We start from the raw sequence: 18,181 nt of genomic DNA on the forward strand, positions 1-18,181 counted from the left end.
GTAATTTGTTGGCCGACACGTCAGACATGTTTGAAATTATCACTTGATACCTATAAAAACTTTACTACTCTGCCCAGGCACGGATGTAAACTTAAAATGCTTGATTAAGATGAGCCGAGGTAACAACGATCAAATGTGTTTAAGTGTTTAATACAAAAAAAACATACAAACCTTTCTTATATAACGTATATGCCTATATATTTTGTTGGAAGTACAGAGTAAAGTAGGTGAATGCCTTAAGCGTAGCATGTAATGACGCAATAAAAATTGGTTTTCGACGAAAATGTGTCTGCAGTATTAGTACTATCTGTGTCCAAAGAAATAGTTTAAAACTCGCTTCACTCCAGAACAAGGCGCTTTTTCACTTTAGTTTGGTCTTACTGAGCGCACGAATGTCACGACTTGTAGTTTGTGTAAATTTTAATTCGTATGAGGTGTCATTGTCTTAGACTCACTTTAAGAGAACCATGTATGTACATGTCTTCAGTGTGCTGGCTGTATATGTTAACTTTCTTGTATTTTTGATATGAGTATATGTACGGTATATCTATATCTTCTTACACATATTGCATTTAAATTATGCATGAAACTGCAGCACACAGAGTTTTTTTCTAAAAACGCGCCATGGTTTATTTCGAAATCCTTCCCGAAGTAAGCATAAATTATGTCATGTATCTGAGCTGCCTTCCGTACCTGACTTCTCGGAAAGTTAGGCGTGTACGTACGTTTACCAAATTTTTCTGAATCGTCTTCAGGTCGCAAGAGGTCAAAGGCTAATCTCAAAAGAAGGGTCATCAACATTGATACTGAAATCATTGCAAGGTCTCCGTGTGTGCATACACTAGTTCGTGTTGGCTGATAAACGACACAAAGTCCTGGAAAGTTTGGAACGTGAGTATTAAATTTCATTAGAGCTATGGAACGTGTTGTCTTACTAATTCCTGTTTTATCTATGAATCCATCTCCTGTGTAAAGTTTCAAAAGCATAGAATCTCACGAGCTGCTGAAAGCCTGTATAATCCAAACTTTGAAGGGTAGGTGACTTTTATAACGCCCGTTAATAAAAAGTGAGACGATACGTCATAAATAATCTTACGGAGATTACAAGCGACAAACCGGTTATATTATTTTTAACGGCAAGCGCTTGCTGGCAAAGGGAACATTTGTATGTTCTTGTACGGCGCTTCTGCAAAGATTTATGTACTGCTTCCATTGGACAGACATGTTGTGGACACGTAACGTCAATAACACTGTGAATTCGTCCTCATCGACATTAAAACTCTAGACACGGTAATCCAGAGCCTCGGGTTAAAAACTCAGTCGAACATGTGATGCACAAGTAAAAAGCCCATTCTTGTAAAAATAGAGTGTGTTTTGATCCAGTATCCGAATCGGAAATTAGACCACTTATTGCCGATTGCACAAACACATTCAACATCTGTTTCTCTCCAGCATGGGCGGCGTTCCTTTTGCTTTCATGTGTATTTTTCCAGACATTTTACCAGGGTACATAAAAATGGTCTTGCGATAATATTTCATTGAAATTGTCTTTTTTCCTGGTGCTTTGTATGCACTGTTTGTTCTGTGTTGAGTATCTTAACTATGAGCAGTACATTCTTTAATTTTAGCAGCGCACGCACCTATGCAATTAGCATTATCCTGCTGTGCCATGTGCGTTAATCACAAGGACACGAAACTTCAAAAAGAAAGGCAATATTAACTTGCAAGTTGTTGGATTAGCTATCTAGCATATGTTAAAATAATGTCACAAAAATATCATTCTGTGAAGCAGGGATCCAAACCAAACATGTCAATATCCAGGTGTAACATAACAGAAGTATGTTCGGAAATTCGATATCGACCAAAATTGATCAAAACTTAGTTCTTATACAAAAACGGACGAGTATCACAATGAAGGCTATGCTCTGATTCTTCCAAATATTTGCTGAGGACATATACATTGCCAACGGCATGAACTCGTCCACTCGTTTGTTGAAGCATGACAATCCGAGTCGAAACGAGAAAGTCGCTGGCGTTAGTGGCCAATCAGAAGACTCATTACTATCAAACTCGGTTATATTCAACCGCAGATAAGTCAACTGGAAAAATTAGAACATCTATTCTGTCGTGAAGTAAATGGAATTGCATATCTACTGGATTAGAATGATGCACAATATCGATTGATGGACATAATGCCACTGAGGTGCACTTACCAATAATGGTTAAAGTCAGATCGCTAATCGATTTAACACAGTCGTCATTCCTGCCTTCATTAAAATACATCACATTGTTTAAAAAATATGTCTTTTATACATACAGCCCGGCCTCCCCGGTATTAGTTCGAGCCATCATTTGTATTTTCAGACATCACAGAAATTCCAATTCAGTCGGAATTAATGAGTAATTATCCTGCAAAACCAAAATTTCCTTTGGGTTTCTTTACAAGATCACGTCATTAATTTTGCCGGGAGCAAATAAAGCTATTACAACAAGGGCCAGTATCTTGTTCAGATAGCGAGATTGTTAAGTCGTTGTCTAAGCCTTTTCCGGATTCTCCCCAAAGTATTTGTAGATAATATCAAGGGACTTTTCGTGCCTAGGCATGTATAGCGTAATATATTACAGAGGCAAACCGAGGTTTGTTGAAAGTAGGATTTATGGAATCGGACACACCGTGCAAGAAATGAGAGAAAAATGGCATAATAGAGTATCTGATAGAACGACATCGCTAGAGCACACTAACCACCTGTCGAAAAAAATTATATATTTCAATCAATTCTGGTAAATAGTATACTTGTAAAATAACATGTACGTTTCGGTGAGTTCAGCCTATGCTATATGTGATCGAAAGTGCATCGATGTATGTCTACAGTGATAAAAAGCCTTTATACCAGACCAACCCTCTAAAGAGATATTTTAATTTCGTATACATAATTCGGGTTAATATGACTGATGTTTACAGAGAAACGTATCGAACTAAAACTACACGAATGAATCTGTAATGTGACAGATATCAATAACCTTAATCGATAATGTCTTAACGGTTTAAACAGAAAATTTTATTCTTTTATTAAAATTACAGTCGTCAATACTTAGAGCGAAATACATCAAAAGCACCATTAACGCCGAGATTACAAAACATTAATTGATCGTTAAGGGGCCGTCGAAAATAAAAGCTGACGCACAAGAAACGTAATTCCTTCGGTTTACTTGAACCCCCCTCAAAACGAAGGTTCTTATGCTAGATCAATATATATTATGATGCCGTTTCTGACAAACCCACACGCACCTCTCCAATCAGTACGCCCATGAAAAAATACCGGAAGTGCACATTTATTAATAAACCTCAATTTTACTCGCTTCACTTTTTAAGACACAAAACATTGTAATGTATTTCGCACGTATTTCACGTACATGTTTCATGTTGAAAAAGCATATACGATTTTATTTCTCATTAAGGTCTTCTCGTTGTCATCCTGTGTCCGTATTCTGTGTTCATTCTGTTCTCGATGAACGCGAAGGTAGTATTGCGTTCTTGGAACTTCGAAAACAATAGACGAAAATCATTATGCGATTTTGACGCACATGAAACGAAATGGAGCTTTTAACCCCCCCCCCCCCTCAAACGAAAGAATTACGCTTATCGTGCGTCAGCTTTTACTATCGACGGCTCCTAACTAAATATCAGTTATTAAGCACAATTATAACGAAAGTTAATTACGAGCAGGTATTTTCGGTGAGACGTATACGATAAAACAAAGATCGCTGATTAACTATTTGGCAGCTGACGGTGAGCATACAAAAAGTGAAAAACATGACAGTTGCGAAAATCTACGTTAAACATCATAAGGCTTACCAGAACAAATCTTGAAAAGCTGGCATTAAGCTTGTGATAGAGCGATTCGTCTTGCGCAAGCAGAATGTTATTCATCTATCAGCATTTATTGTTGCTCTAAAACGTCCGTTCCACTTGTTGGCATTGATTTCACACATATGTTTCAACAACGAGTCAAATTCACATTCCAATCCCCTCTCCGGTAAATTCAATGTAACATGCCTACGCGTCCGTGCAGCTCGTTCCAGTGCACTAATAGAAGGGTGTCAAACCTCGTAAATGTCTATGTCGCCATTGCGATATGCCCTGTCCGATATTTACTTGCAGTTTCTGACCAAATACGGGTAACCACGAGTTTTACCAAACATTTCAAAAATCTTAGCGTTACAGTCGATGTCTTTCATCACTTCCATTACATAGTAGGTTAATAAATGATTGAAAGACATTCCACACCATTATGAAACATTAACGGGACTGTATGTTAGGATTTTAAGAGAATACGAGAGGCAATATTTTAGAATGATTAATTATTTTCGACGATTTCTTCTTGAATCAGTGATTTCTCTATCAGTTAATCCTGACCTAATATCACCGTGCCTAGGGAATAGACGATTCAAGAGAGCGAACAGTACGACTGACGTGGAATCTTATAAGACGCACTAGTCCAAACTAAACTTCATCAATATTGCTTAAAAATTTTCTCCCAAAGGACCTGAAAAGTACCATATATCATGTTTGCTCATGTAAAATTCAACTTTAATAGTAAGGTTTCCCCGATCTCTCCGAATTTGTGATGCAGCACTTCAAGCGCACACTAGGGTCATACCCTCCATATTCTTAGGGTTTCTGAAATGGTGAATAAATAAAAGTATGCCCCCATGTACTGCAAATAAATGTGAGACCAGTTTTCTTAAGTTTTACTACTGACGCAAAACTATGACGCAACCGACCATTACGCCTTAGTATGATCATGTTGCATTTTGTATTGAGAGTTTATTTCCGGCGAGCCTAGATTTGAAGAACTGGAAATGCAGGGCCCAGGGTAAAAATTGATAACAAAAATGGAAAGCTGTATCAGCTATATTTATCATCGTTTTATCCTTTATGCGTAAACAACATGTCCTTCACTTGTTTATGATCACACCTATGATGTATGATATTTTCTAGCACGATACAGCAAAATCTTTATTTCGAGTCAAAATCAGTACAAGATGTCTAAATATCTATGTAATATTAAGATCACTGAACAAGCTGATGTTAGCCTCTGGTCTTGAGTTTAAAAATTTACAGCAGCATTCTTCTTTACTATCCCGTAATTGGTTGTTCCTCGCTGTAGTTAACCAATTTGCATATTACCCGACGGGCAAAGGTCAGTTTTCTTTTTTCGTTCATTGCGATTTGGAGGTCTTGCCAAATGTGTGTGCTGTACTAAAAGTATATTCGCGACCCCTTTTATTTCTTATTTCAGCGTGTGCCTTCGCCTTCACCACAATACGGGTGGCACGTGCATTTCTGCTATAAGCGTTGGTCAAGTTAGTTCTCAAATGAATACAAAATTGTCCCAACCTGGATTTCTTGTAATGTCATGTTGTCCAAAATGCGAAAATAAAACCATAGACATAAATGTCCGCCCAGAGATGAGACGAAGTGGCGATTTCGAGCTTCCTGTTCGTGTAATCATTAACCATACACATTATAGTGTAATGCCCCTTCCTACACTAACTGAGGCATATCTTATTGTTTTCACTGTTGATAACATATGTGAGACACTTCATGCTTGAGTTGGTATTTTTTTGCAAACCACATCCATTTACTATTACAATGATTCTCTTGTCGGTTTACAACGCAATTTTTCTTTACTTGATGGATTGATTACATGACGCACTAGTTGGCGCAACATGCTGGAGTCAAATATTCAATATTTATGCAAACTTTTTTTAAAATGGCCGGAAGAGATGTTGTAGAGGCGAAAATATGTTTCATCAGGCAATATCTTCGTGACATTGCACAAGCTGTCGATTCACCAATGTATCGTAAATGTCTTGGCATATATTGAAGTTCAGAACATCCTCGAATGGCGTTGCTGTCTTTATTCGACTGATATATTTCATCGAATTTCGATATGGCACACTCAAACAGCCGTAATACTAGTCACGTTATTGTGTAAAAAGTAATAACAAAGTTCAAAACTGCTACATGTTAAAGGCCATTTATTTTTCCGCCCTGCGATCATCTTGAATAGAGTTCACATATCAATTAGAAACAGTTCAACTCTTATAGAGAAATAAAGTGATTATCTTATGATGATATTTTCAAATGATCGTTCAGATTTAAACATATTTTTCATCAATCTTGTCAGCCTCTGATAATATTGGTGTATACTTTATACTGACTCCTTCACTATGTGTGGCCTTCTACAGAAAACCTTATACTTCTTAGCATCAAGGACAAAGCGTGTTATACGACATAGCAGAGGGGAAGACTGCCATTGCAGCGTTCACATTTTACGAGCTGCACGTCAAGTCGTAGTTACGTGACTCAGACAGCCCATGAGGTTTGTCTTGCCCGACATTCCGGGTAATTAAAAACAGGGAGATAGACTATGTTGTATAGAAAGAAAGAAATATCCTAGCGAGATAATAAATTCCGACAAGAATATTTTGTCTGCATACCAGAATATAAGTATAGCACGCCGACTATCACTTACCTATCATTCGCAGGGTCACCACTGACAAGGTCACCCAAACACATATAATTCTTTTACCAGCAGATACTGCTAAACCTATCAAATGTGCACGTCTGATGATAGATTACTCGGCTGAGGAAATTTACGACAGATTGTCGTGAGGTATTTGAATCGATGCATGTACCAACTGACTGACTATAATTGTGCCCGGCATCAATGATATCATATTGAAAGGGTATGGAATTCCGTAACAAATTGAAAATTAAAAAGCTGGAAATCATGAACAGGATGCAAAAAGTATTTTCATTTGATATCGTCACTGGAACATAGCCTCGAACATATACAGAGTGTTTCTCTGATTGCCGAGCGTTTCTTTGAGTCTGATGTGTTGTACGCCTCATCTTCCCTCATAAGTGGCAAACCAGACTTTATCTCACGTATTCAAATGCAGTGCTAGTTGCAAATGTCGACACCGAATGGAACTCCCTAAAGGCTCTTGGCAAGAGTCACGGGGTACATGCGTAAATTGACGTTCCAGAGATAGGAAGCGATCGAACTCGCCATCGAATTGTTTCGATCGGGCGAGCCTTAAGGAGCCGAGAACTTACAAATCATGTATGTCGCGTGCGCATTCGGAAATGCAAACATTTCAAGTCTTTTTCTAGGACTTTCCTAGGCAAGTTTACAATTAAATACGTTGAGTTTATTTAATATCGGTCTTTTAGGCAGATGCCTCCCGCGCTTCTTGACCAAATATTTTTTTTTCGAAATATACCAGCTACCTTGATTGTTGTTATGGTCATTGAACAATTCTTGCCATTTATACGTCGATTATTTGTTGTAGAACAAGTTTAGACTGAAAACAATTGTGTCCCTAATCTTCAAATTATTTGTAATTCATTATATTACATTACATTACTCTCTCTCTCTCTCTCTCTCTCTCTCTCTCTCTCTCTCTCTCTCTCTCTCTCTCTCTCTCTCTCTCTCTCTCTCTCCATGCAACTTCCGTAAAACACTTACACTTCATTCATTCATTCATTCACTCATTCATTCATTCATTCATTCATTCATTAGTTATTACGCATTTGTTACATATCGGTCGCGTATATCATCTTAAATTAATAGCCGGCGACCCTTGGTACATGAAAGTAATTAATGTACATACCTCTGTTTATATGAAATGAACCAATATGTCATGATAGATGTGATTCACGGTGGCCAAAAAGTTTTCTCTTCCGTAATACGACAAGCTGAAGTTATCATGTTCGACGTCGTCGTATAGAAAAATTGAATGAACTTTAAGATAACTATCAAGACGGTTTATGGCATACTTTAAGCAAATCTTGCAAATATGCATAAACGTTGATATCAACGTCAACAATTTGGTGTATTTTCTTGAAGAAACCGTCTTCTGAACAACTGCAAATGTCTGCAATCCCTTTCAAACTCTGATTACATAGCAACTAAGAATGCCAATTGATGATTTCATCAGACAACTGTTTAAGCTAAGAACAGTAACACTTTAGCTTCAAATGAAATTAGATCAGTTTCATTATTTTAGTAGTTTTTTATGAAATGTGATCTAATATGACACGCCATGCTTGTTTATACTACATTCAATATTTGTAAATTTAAAGCAATTTTTTCTCTGATGGCGAAATTTGCACGGTAATGCCATTCATTTAATATTATTTCCTGATAATTTTGAGACGCCATTGCCTTAATACAAAACATAGAAGTAATATGTGTGGGGTTTTTTGTAAATTTGGACATATCTACATCGGGAAAATGGGATACGTAGTTTCCTTTAGTACGACTGAAATTTGAACCCCAGTCGGTTTTTTAAATCTTTGTATGAAATAAAAGGTTTACCACTACTGCAGTTCGAATATTATTAAAGTTGCCAAAGGTAAATCAGTTTGAATCACGTTTTCCTCATATTTACTTCTTCGCTATGTTGTAATCTGGCAAGTCACACGTGTCTCCTAGTAAAAGACGAAGACACATAACTTCAGAACATGTGGCGACGGCTATGCGAATCGAAGCAATCACGGACTATGTTAATCATTCCAAGTCGGATTGACGTTTTGGATTCTGTTCTCGGATCTGCTAATTACCAGGGAACTTATCTGGTTTTCATGTCGGCACTGTATAGATTGGAAGACGCCTCTTAGGCTATGAAGCGTCTCACGTGGCATGCCGAAACCTGACAACACAGCAAATCAACGCTGGAATATTTACGTGACTAAGACTAACTTGTGTCGAGTGGAACGGATTGCTTGTGTCCCTTTCCAGTAATTGGGAGTGTCCAATGTACAATCTTTCAATTTGAATATTGTAAGGTGAGAATATGCGGAAACGTTAAGAATAAACACGGTAAAATGATACGAAAAGAGCACCGTAGCGTGAATTCCTGTATAAACGTGTGCTCATTTTTTTCAAAGTACAGTATGTAAATGGCACCGATTTTGCGTAATCTTTGATGTAGAAGACTTTTTTTATGTTGTGAATGACTTATACTTAGTCTGGTCTCAGAATTATCTTAACAACACAGTAGTTATATACAGTTCACGTGTCTTAGATTTTAGTAAGCAAAAGGGTAATAAGAAAACAAGTACTTTCATGGACACAAGAAATACTCTCAAAAGTATACACCAGCTGTATTGTAATATAGTATAAATGAAACACATCGCTTTTTGGACTTTTGTATGAGATAAGAAGCAAAAGTACTTACAAAAGCGCAAATACGAGTTTCCTTAACAAACGTCTTACTCCATTCAGATGAATTAGGCCTAGGCCCTATTACCTTATTTCCTTTAAATACTAGTATGTAGAAGGTACGACTAGCGTTGGTGTCGGCTGATGATTACGGTTAACGTAAAAACACTTTTTTTAAAGTCATGGCATTACTGTTAATAAACCAAGCTATCATTCTTGCAGTTCTTCAAGAAAAATGAAACCTAATTGCAGGTAGATAGATAGATAGATAGATAGATAGATAGATAGATAGATAGATAGATAGATAGATAGATAGATAGATAGATAGATAGATAGATAGATAGATAGATAGATTGATAGATTGATTCATAAATGGTCAGGTATGTAGGTAGGTAAGTAGATAGATAGGTAGGTAGGTGGGTAGGTAGGTAGGTAGGTAAGTAGGTAAGTAGGTAGGGGAAGATTGATTGGTTGATAAGAAGAAAGGAGGCCATAGGTCGTAGATAGATACTTACGATCATACATTTCCATTTCTAAAAAAATAGTTTGAGTGCATTTGCACGCACCTACATACCTACCTCCAGCGTGTTTAATGAAGAACAATTTAGATATTATTTATACGTTTGAAATGTGACTTCTCAAGGCTATACACGAAATCGAAACGAACACCAGCCTTGCGCCACTCGTGATGATATCGATGTATGTGGACGTCATGGAAAACGGTATTATGCGTATGCTCCTAAATTAAGGTACATTTAGAAAGATAGATTTCTTTATAAAAACTTTCTCAATCTCCAATATTATTATGAAATGTTGGAATTTCCGGGAAGCGATTGATTCAGGAAGTTGTATAACCATGCAATTAACTGCAATTAACTCTCTGATGCCCTTTTGACCTATTTCGATAATAATGCAATAACATTGGACCAGTCAAGTGAACATACTTGAATCTATAGTTCATTATGGTGCACTGTTCAGCAAAAACAAAAAATTTCCCTCATCGTGTATTGCTAAACGAAGATAACTACCATAAACCTTGGTCAGAAGTGTTTGGCTAAGTTTCGTTTGTTCTTTGTGACACTGTTTACAAACTGACATTTCAATTTATATCATTGAATTCCAATTACCCCGTATTGACATCAGACTTCAGGAAAACAACACTCGCGGCAGTTGGCTAATACTCTTGCAAACCCTAATCATCAGCTGATTACTTTCCCTATGGCAAATTAAATCGGCTCCCCTATTAGATTCCATTTCCTTGGAGTAGGCTTCGATGGCAGCGGACAACCGCAAATCGAGATGGATTAAACGCGCTGGACACCGTCGCCGATACCTCCTCCGGGTAATATCGCCTCCTCCTTACGGAAATTAGACTTATTGTCCGAGGCCGCAGTTATTGTCCTCGGGTTCACTTTCTGGCAATGATGTAAAGTGCCACCTACACATATTTTCGGAGACTTGTCTTCCAATTTGGTAGAGGATACGCGTTGGTGTTGTGAAAGTTTCCCTTAATGTATTCTTGCTATTAAAGCCATTAGCCCTCAAGTGTTTACCCGGAATGAGCACGTTCGTATGTTTGTTGTCATCACATGTAACTCCACTGTTGGTAGTCTCTGTGGCAATTTCAGCATCAAGCACGATCCGTATCCGATCTCATCTTCGATGGTACGCACATATCGCGGTCCATCTTAATTGGACAAGGCTCAATAACACCCATATCACTCAGTTTTATCGAGCGTAAGGCGGGGTTTGTCACGATTTTAACGTTGCGTTGACAACCATGTGAGTTTTGTTGCCCCTTAATCATTCGACCCGGTAATAATTTGATCAGAGCATACCTGTCTGATTATTTTTGATGACTGGTATGTGGGGCACAAATGACACCGGCGTTATCGTAACAGGACAGTGATAATGATGATGTAAATACCCGTGCAAATGTTTTGTTAGGAATATGGTAGCTGTCATCATCCGAAACTGTAAGGAATCACCTGCTCACTTTCGCGCATGCGTTGTCATTTAGCAATGAGTAGATCTATAAACCATGTCTATTTTTGTCGTTCATTATATTGGGTATCGTAAACTTATGACAAGACTCTCCTTTTGCATTCTTGCTTTCCAATTAAGCATGTCACAGTGAGCAGAACTACGTGAATAGTATTTATTGTTGTGAAATAAAAATAGCCGAAATAATTTGATGGAGATGGCGACTTTGTCACTTTCAGAGTTGACATACGGGAGTCAATGGTTGCGAAAGATGACTGCCGTTTGTGTTAGATTATTATTTCGGTACAGGATGAGCAAGAAATGGTTGATAACTTTCGCACAGAAACGACTACAAACTATTGTTTGTAATGGTATGATTCAGGAAACGGCAATTGCCATTCAACAACTATGTTATCAAAAGTAACCTTGGCGGATATGAAAATCCAAGCCTACGCTACTTAAACGAGTTCATATACTGAATAGTACATGTTATTCTTTATCAGCATTGATAACACCTATCAGCTGTAGTTGACAAGCTTTTCATTATTTGAGTTACTAAAACAGGCGCACAATATTTTACAGTTATTGATGACAAAGTAAATCTTTATTATACTCAGGCTAAAGTCATTTACATTTGACAATACCACCGGAAATAGTATTCGACAGACAACGATCAGATGAGGAGCATAGAGCATTCAACATTATTTGGGGAACCGCATTTCACTGACAGGTAGACGCTATGGAACCGTTTTTCTGACAGTATTCTGAAACTGACTTGATGGATAATGTCGTGGAAGACAATTATATCCTATTAAACTTTGAAGGGCGTAGCTTGTTTGATCCTGACTTATTTCCAAAGTTGACTAGTGTAGAAACAAATCAATGTTGCCATAACGACTCACCGCACTGTCTCGCAACTGGATAGAAAAAATGCGAAATTGACATTAAAAACCGAGTTTTTCACTGAGTTGCAACACGTTTTTCCAGTTCTGTAATCTTTTCCAAGAGGCAATAGCCTAAGATGTACGCAGCAAAATGTCATATGAGTTTTTACATACCGCAAGAGACAACTTAATTTATATGCACATTTATTAACATTTCAAACAAGACATAGGTGTGTCACGGATTGCCGGATATAAAATATAGGGTGTTTTCAATCGCGTTCAAACTCAAAACGCACAGCAGCTAGTCACCTAGAGGGAACGCCACAGACAGAACCGCTCGGCCAAATCCTCACTCTCAACAAAGAGTGGTTCAATAACCGGGCTAAGTTGTTACATTTTTTCTGACTGCGACTGCACGCGCTGTAGGTTTCATGAAAACTCAAGCTCGTACACTCACTATCACACACAAACTTTATTGAAGCAATGAATACATAGCTTAAACAGGGCGAAAGACAGCCTCGGGACAATTATGTCCACCAGCAGAGGTATCAACCCAACCCTTTGTCTGTGGGCAGAGATAGTTTATTCTGGATATAAAGCGGGGCTATATGAACAAACTTGAGGAAGGTCTTCTTTTCTGAACCAAATGCACAGTTCTGCAGGTGATCTGAACTTTTAAACTCTAACCTTACCACATTCACGGAAGTCGCAAATCTTGGTACACACTGGTCATAACACTGTAAAAGTACCAAGTTCCTATGCTCCTCGCTCATGCCTATCGCACGATAACGTAAACGTACCTTTGGAAGGCTAGTATCATTGTTCTAACTATTTTTGTCTCTAACGTCAACTACAGCTTCTTGCTCTACTCGCCTAATCATATTTAGATACACAGTATTCATCTTGTCAACTCAGTCTGTACATGCGTGGACTGCATATTGTTGACAAGTGAACGCTGGCCCGGAAAGTAATTCAAATGTTTTGACAAACTAAACAGTTGGCATATCAACATACTTTGAGGGATAGAACAAGAACTGGAGATAGACAAACAAGACAGTACTAAAAGAATTATCAAAAGTTACAGCTAATGACCCTTTAATTTCCTCCTTTTAGATGCATGGCAATTTTGTCCTAATTCCTTGATCTGGTGTCAACACGATCAATAATGTAGCAAATCAATATCCCTTTGAAAGTATGTAGAAAGTAATATATATTGAAACGAACACGCTGATATCTATTTCTTGGGAGTCATTCATAATTGATGTGAGATAATAAACATTTTCATGGTTAGTGCATAAATTGCAAACTGAACAAATATTAATCAGTTGAGAAATGTACATTATGCATTTTTAATTTCTTATCGAACTCTTTTAATTTCGCAACAAAGACAGCTTTATGAATCCGAGAAATTGCCAATTCCTTTAGGTGTAATGAAATTAATGCCTACTTTTTTATCGCAACTTTTGCATTTGCGTGGACTTGCTTGTAAGAGTCAGTGTAGAACAATATTACAGTGCAAATGAGAACATATCAAGTCTGTTTTGTACCGATTATTCCAGTGACGCATTCACGAGATGATCAAAGAGATGGATTTTCATCTATATAGCAACTGAGAAGTACAAAAGTATTCACATTCCCTGTACAATTTCGTGTCACAAAGTCAGCGACCATCGTCGCGTATATTAATAGTTCACCAGAGCAAATATACGAGTAGTCATTTTAACTCTTCAAAGAATTTAACGTAGTCGTCATCGATCTGTAATTACAATTTGTCCAGTTATCGCTATCAGAAATTATTGTCACGACGGTGTCTATGTTGGCATCGTTGCACAGGAATGGTAAAAAAGCAATTAATTTGGGTAAGCGTGATAAACGGAAAATTAATTGAATGGAGCAGTCACTATTTCAATGATTTTAATAGTCTTGGACCACAGAAAAAATACGAACGGCGATTAGACATAAGCAGGAAACAAAAGCAAACACAAATAATATGAAAATATATTTGACATCATATTGAGCAAGTGAGGTTGTCGCACTTTGAACTACGGAGATCTTGCTCTACGTTGTCATGGTTTCTCGCTCCATTGTTTCCTCCCTCAAAGCACACGTGGAAGGGACCAGGATGTTGAAATAAATAGATACGGTGACTGTTGATGAAGAAGGGTAAGACAGACTACTCTGTAGATAAAACTGGTTCCTCTCTCCGCAAGAGAAAGAGGCGAGAAAGGGATTGTCAACGTTTTGATATGCTTCAGAAAAGATCCATAAAAATATGCAAATTATCCCAGTAGCAGATGTACATCAAATACTTAATGTAGTAATGCACCTGCAAACTAAAAGTGTTAAGCATCTGCTCGACCACTCCTCGAGACGACTTCAGACTACTCTCTTTTATCATCAGGAATCAAGTCCAGGGGTCGCCAAAAATTATTGATCCATGGTGTCCACTCTTCGCTGAGTTCACTCCATGGCGAAACATTATTTTCACTTATTAACAAAAACAAGACATGCACAAACTTCAATAACGCCACAGGCTAAAAAATGAGTCTACATCAGTAGTAAATCAGGAAGAGTCAAATTGTGAAAATTTGAGAGTCTGTAAATCATTTCCTCAGGCGCCGTGTATCCAACGTACTGCAGGGTGTACTTGCATTTACCGCAATTAGCCCAGCTGGGTTTTCATTTTTGTTGTCTAACATTAAATTACTATGTAGCTGTGTCTGTCGAATAAAATTTAAAAAAGTAGCTAAGAACGGAGATAATGTCTCTAATCATTTGACTTTATATCTAAATAAAATTGAATTGCACAAATCGATTAAAGAACAGTGTCTGTCTGGTTTACTTACTAGACGACTGCCGAATTCGAGTTTTGTATTAGGGAATCTTGAAAATTAGTTCACTTAGCGCTGTTAGTGATGAGGTAATTATCCATACTAAACACACGTGAACAATGTGACTCCCTGTACATTTCTCATGTGATAGATATTTATTGTAAAGTAGCAATTCAAACGGGCGACTTTCACTTTTCTTCTATACACTTCATAGATGAGACTGCTTTCCTCTCTTATGCGATGCTCAAAGCCGACTAAAATTTTGAGGTAAGTATTAATTATGTGTGCGAAGAAACCCTTGAAGATTTACCCACCAGCCTTGATGTAAATGAATCAAATTACTTTTTATAAACTGCAAGTCGCTATCAAAATTATTGAAAATTTTACTTACAATAGTAAAACATGGCCTTTTATATCGTTTTGATAATACGCACAAAGCGCCACTTTACATTATACATTTCCAGCAGATTTCAATCGAAGTAATTATTTCAATGTTTCGTTTTCAGTCTTCTTTTTCCGATATAAGCACTATAATAGGAATGAATGTGTATCTAAAGACGCCAGCACAAAATTTGATGAGTTTGATGTTGACGTATGCACTGTAAAACACGTCTTTTTAGCTAGCAGCCTTGTCAACCAATTCAGCGAAGTCTTTAAATCAGCTAATTTCAGATGTCAGTCATTTAAACTTTCCCTATATTTACTATGAGAAGGATGTCTTTTAAACTAAATTGAAAACCTGCTGATTGCCATAATAATCCTAAAACTCTAAACGTATGCAGCTTGTAAAAATGTTATAATTTATACGCCGTAATCAATGTAAAGAGTATCAAATGAAGTTAATATTAAGAAGAATTTTATACATGTAACAGATAAAACATTCAAACACCAAAATAGCAAGAATTACCATTGGATCGAAACATTTGACTTTAATTGAATGATTTGTGATAACGGTCTTTCTGGACGATTATATTAATACGACATCTGTAATACGTCAATGAATATGACAGTTAAAGTTATATGCATAGTAAAAAAATAATGCAGCAACACTACGGCCGTGTATATTAAAGGGAAACGGTTCCTGTTTTGTTAATGAGTTTCAGCGTTTATCATTTAATATTCTGACAGGTATAGAGATCGAATTTTGACTTCAATCGCAAATGATCTGCCTTGCTGCTTTTGTACGTAACAATCCGGCGCCTTCTGTTGCCTTTTCCCTGACTAGTAACGTAGACCTGTCTGAACAGAATCTGACGTGTACCGGAGACGCGTGCAGATGGAACATCATCACTAGCTTATGTATTCTACTCACACGTCCGTACGCTACAAGTAGAAAGGAGCATTCATGACATATTCGCTCAGAGTGTTTCACGATTGAAAGGTGCTCGTCTGATATCACACAATCTTGCACTGATGTATGTAGATTTGAATGAATCACACAGAAAATTGTCGAAGCTAAGGAATTCAACTGGCAAAGTGGTCGACGTGCATTAGCCTTTGATGTAATCTTGGGACTTTGAATACGGCATTGTGCACACCACAAGGAAATTGAATTCGCCAGGGGTAAGACAAATAGTAGGAAGTAATTGATAAAAGGATGGTAGTACTGCACATCACCAAATTTAAGTATGAAACTACGTCAGTGTGGTATTTCCTATGATCCATCATCATCATCATCATCATTATCATCATCATCATCATCATCGTCATCGTCATCATCATCGTCATCATCATCATCATCATCATCATATCATCATCATCATACGCACACGTGTATAGTTTTATGTGGTGTGGCTTACACGAAGGCTAGGGCAGGTCACACGTTTTGATTTAGGTATTTTGCGTTCAAAACACGAACATGAATGTCTATCAAAAGTAATGACCAGGAACACCTGCACTGCAACTGAACATTGAACGCCTTTTCAGTGGAGTCTTCAGCTGTCCGACGATTGCTTAATGGCGGAAAACTCAGTTGAGGAACAAAAGTTTCACTTCCATTTCTCGCCTTTCATTGTCTGTGTGTATATTTTTAGATAATAGGTAATATAGGAAGATAGGCAAGGATATTTCAATCCCTTTCCGCATGAATAATGGAGTGTAAATTGATTTTGCAAGCTATGTTTACCGCTGGCAAATAATTAAGACTCGTATCAGGATTGAAAACAACTTCAAGAAAGTGATTTACAGTGAAGCAAAGAAAGTTGAATTAAATTGGTTATTTTAGGGGCTGCCAGGCGCACCACGTCGACCATCAAACTTGAAATTAAATGGTTTTTCCAAGAAATGAGGCGTAGTCTCAATGGAGATAAGTGATTTCAACACATCGATTTGATTGTTCGGTTACGGGAAAAACGTGACAATGATATAGCATTTCCATTGTGCAAATAAATAACATCTTCGATAACATGTAAATGATAAAAAACATATCTCCAAGCAATTTATGCTTATTGTTTTCGCTGAGATATAAATCCAACGTTGTTTGTAATTTATTGTAAGTGTCATAGCCTGTCTCGCTCATCAGCACAAAGGAAGCCCCTGAGGCAATAACATGCATGTCATTACAGCGATCGTGTAAAAAACATTTCTTGGCGAGTCCCCTGTTTTTAATTTACCTTCACCAACACAGACAAAGAAAACTTGAAAGTTTTCGGTCATTTCAATGATTTCCGGTTGATTAACTTACATTATTTTAAGTGTGATACTGGTATAATTTGGTCATGTATGGATGGATGGATGGATGGATGGATGGATGGATGGATGGATGGATGGATGAATGGCTACGTAGAGGGATGGGGGAGGGAGGGAGGGAGTGAGGCTGGGATTGATGGATGGATTACATGGATGGCTGGATGTGCAAATAAATTTGAATAGTTTTTAGAACCGTAACTTAAAGTAAAGATCTCATATATTGTGTATGCTTTCTGTATACTTATTTACATAGTCAAATGTATCCTTGCAGGAAAAGTTTGTGAACTAGATTGGTGCTCACACGCCCCGTATTTTAACATGATCGTTAAAGAGCAATATGACTGGATGGCGTGTACTGTGTAATCACAAAAAATAAGCAGAAAAGCTGATTGTCGAATTTTCAAATATCAGGATAATCGGTCCTTAATCTTAAGGATGTTTCTGTATACAACGACAAGATCTCATCAACAATGGTAAAAGGCATCAGATATATGCATGTTGGATACCGCTTTTAAAATATGCGATACTAATCACGTACAATGTCGTTTGAGAATTG

At 37.4% G+C, this 18,181-nt stretch overlaps 1 protein-coding gene across 2 annotated transcripts in view; it reads left to right on the plus strand.

Moving 5' to 3' along the window:
* The window catches only part of LOC139141915 (phe13-bombesin receptor-like), a 94,654-nt gene that overhangs the window by 39,295 nt on the left and 37,178 nt on the right, over positions 1–18,181 (plus strand). The window contains exon 2 of one of the 2 annotated variants that reach the window (XM_070711676.1): positions 756–891. The exons of the other annotated variant lie outside the window; for it this stretch is intronic. The gene's annotated coding sequence lies outside the window, so the exon portion shown is untranslated. The remainder of the gene's footprint in view (positions 1–755; positions 892–18,181) is intronic. 2 annotated transcript variants of the gene reach the window in all.

The sequence above is a fragment of the Ptychodera flava genome, chromosome 10, assembly GCF_041260155.1.
Source record: "Ptychodera flava strain L36383 chromosome 10, AS_Pfla_20210202, whole genome shotgun sequence".
NCBI classification, from domain to species: Eukaryota; Metazoa; Hemichordata; class Enteropneusta; family Ptychoderidae; genus Ptychodera; species Ptychodera flava.